We start from the raw sequence: 2,754 nt of genomic DNA, 5'->3' as shown, positions 1-2,754 counted from the left end.
ATCTCTGCTGTTCTTGTTGTTCAATCGTTGGACGTACTTAGCCTTTGTCGCTTTTGTTTATATTCGCATTGACGCAGCTACTTGTTTGCTACGTCTATATTTAAGTTAATGTGTTCGTATGTACGTATGTATGCTCATTTATTTTGTTCTCATTTCAGAAGCGTACGTCTCCATGGGTTTATGAATACTCTTTATGCTTCGCTTTTGTTTGTTTCCCCGTGAAACATAAAAGAAGCTTTCTTTCCTGATGCCAAAAAACATATTGAATTACGTCAAATATTAAATATAAACTTAACATTTAGATGAGCCCTTACAATATATCAATGGGTGATCTACTTATTTCGAGGTTCATAATTTAGCATACTGGTAACTGGCAAATGACACGTGTGATGTTTTGCTCAAGACCTGAATCTAAGCGTGATTGTAAGCATAAACTTTAGACTTTACTCGTACATATCCCCACACATGATCTTGGTAGCCAATCGACCTGTCTAAAACGTGAAATTATCTGCAAACCAAAGTTTTCTCTCAATAAATCCATTGATGATGCGATGTGTGGGAAGTGGCGTCATCTTGTGGAAACCAAATTTCGCTCAGATCACGACCTTCAATTTCAGGCATCAAATAGTCGGTTATAATGCGCCATAACGGTCGCTATTGACGGTTACGTTCTTACTGGCATCATTTTTGAAGAAATATGGGCCGATGATTCCACCGGCTCGCAAACCACACTAAACCGTTGTTTTTTCTGGATGAAATTGTAACTCTTGTCCCAAATGCGGCAATTTTTCTTGTTTACATACCCATTGAGCCAGAAATGCACATCATCGTCAAAAAGTATACTTTGTTCTTTCATTAAATACGCTTTTCTAATTCCTACATGCAGCTTGGTTTCACTACGGGCCAAAGATGGTGGTAGAAATAGAGATTACGATTGTTTTATTCTGTTACCATTTTTGGTAAGCATATAACAGAGAAGTTCTTTGACATACAGTTATATAGTACAGTTTGAAAATGAGTGGAATATCATCTTAACTACGTCTACTTCTCAAAGAGCTCCCAGAATTATCAATGAAATAATATCCACATTTTTCCTCATTTTAATCTCGTCTGTTGTAAAATCGGTTCGATACTTCTTGCAGCCTATGTAAATGCTTAAAATAATTATCTACAAAATTGAAGTTGAGTGTGTTACGAATACATCCACCAATAAATGGGATATCTTAACAAAACTAATACAGCAATTCAGTACTTTGATACATTGAGACGCTTCGCTTTCTTATCCAGTCTGGAGAAAGCCAATGATATCGATGTCATCGGAGTACGCAGCTGAACACTCTTATAGAAGATTGTACCAGCTCAATTAAGCTCTGCAGGTCGAATTAATTTATCCAGCAGTAGATTGAAACCTCGGTTGGTATCTAACGGCTAGGAGAGGTCCTTTGCGATCCTGATGGAGCTTTTGGTATTTCTCAACGTCAGTTTACACAACGGTATTAGTTTTGCGGGGATATCAAATTCAGACACATCACCATAAGGCGGCTCGTTTTCGTTCTCTCAGAAGTAGCTTTGAATTCAACGAAGAGGTAGTGTGTGTCGATCGTCTTTTGACTGGTCTTTTCTAAGGTTTGGCGCATGATGAATATCAGGTCAGTTGTTGATTTTCCGGGACTAAAGCCACACTGATAAGGTCTAATAAGTTTGTTTACGGTTAATCTTTAATCATATAATATATCATAGGAGGCTTATCACACGGCAGTTGGCGTGGATTGGAGAGAACTCACTTAAATTCCAATCATCGGGCATGCTTTCGTGTGACCATTTTCTGCAAAGAAGCTAATGCTTGCTCCTCATCATGGTCTTGTTCACTAGACTGTGGGTTCTACAATAATATGGTTTCATTTTGAAACTTTCTGTTAGTTGTGGCATCTTTCCGGAAAACTTTCGAGCATTACTCCTGTCGGGCCATTTGTCAAGCTCTTCATACTTACGCATTTCGGGCTTATTTCTGTTTTTTACCAGTAATTGCGTCTTGCTTGCCTCTTCAATTCTCGGTATTTACCCCATCCCGCACGTGTTGTGGTCGATTGTAACGGTGCGAGGTAGGCAGTCTGTTTTCTCTGCACTGCGACACAGCATTTTTCATCGTACCAGCTGTTCTTACGTATTTTCCGAAAACCAATAGGTTAATTTGCAGCTGTACGTAAGGAGTTTGAAAGGCCGTCCCTTTTACCAAGCTGCTGATGAGTGTCTAGGGTCGCCAGTGCTCAAAATTCCGCGACCTTAGGTCTATTATGCCCTATTAACCATGTTAATAAAGAAAGTTGTAGAAAACAATTTACAAGAATAATTTAAAAAAATTATTTTAATTTATAATTCATTCTCGTGCAAAATAATTTGTTCTGTTTCTAGTTTTGGCTTAATTCTTCCTTGAATGAACAATTGAATAAATTTGAGTTTATCGACAAATGTAACCCCGTATGCCCTGCGATAGGATGCTAAAATAATTTGTATAAAATATTGATAAATTTTTTGAATGAAATGCCGATGAAGTTTCGCGCTACATGTTGAAATCTTTTCAATAAAGAAATTATCTTGTATTCTGCATTTGTTTTTTAGGTGATATTTGTTTTTTAGGTGATATCGGAAAGTTATCGGCATAGGAATCAGCAATTTCGTAGAACAGCACCACCTTCTAAAAAAATTCAATTAATCGCAGTTATTATTCAATACATCGCGTTTTATTTTCAATTG

The sequence above is a fragment of the Bactrocera latifrons genome, unplaced genomic scaffold (genome assembly GCF_001853355.1).
Source record: "Bactrocera latifrons isolate USDA-ARS-PBARC rearing strain unplaced genomic scaffold, ASM185335v1 scaffold_1104, whole genome shotgun sequence".
In the NCBI taxonomy this organism is placed as follows: Eukaryota; Metazoa; Arthropoda; class Insecta; order Diptera; family Tephritidae; genus Bactrocera; species Bactrocera latifrons.
This window is presented reverse-complemented; position numbering follows the sequence as displayed.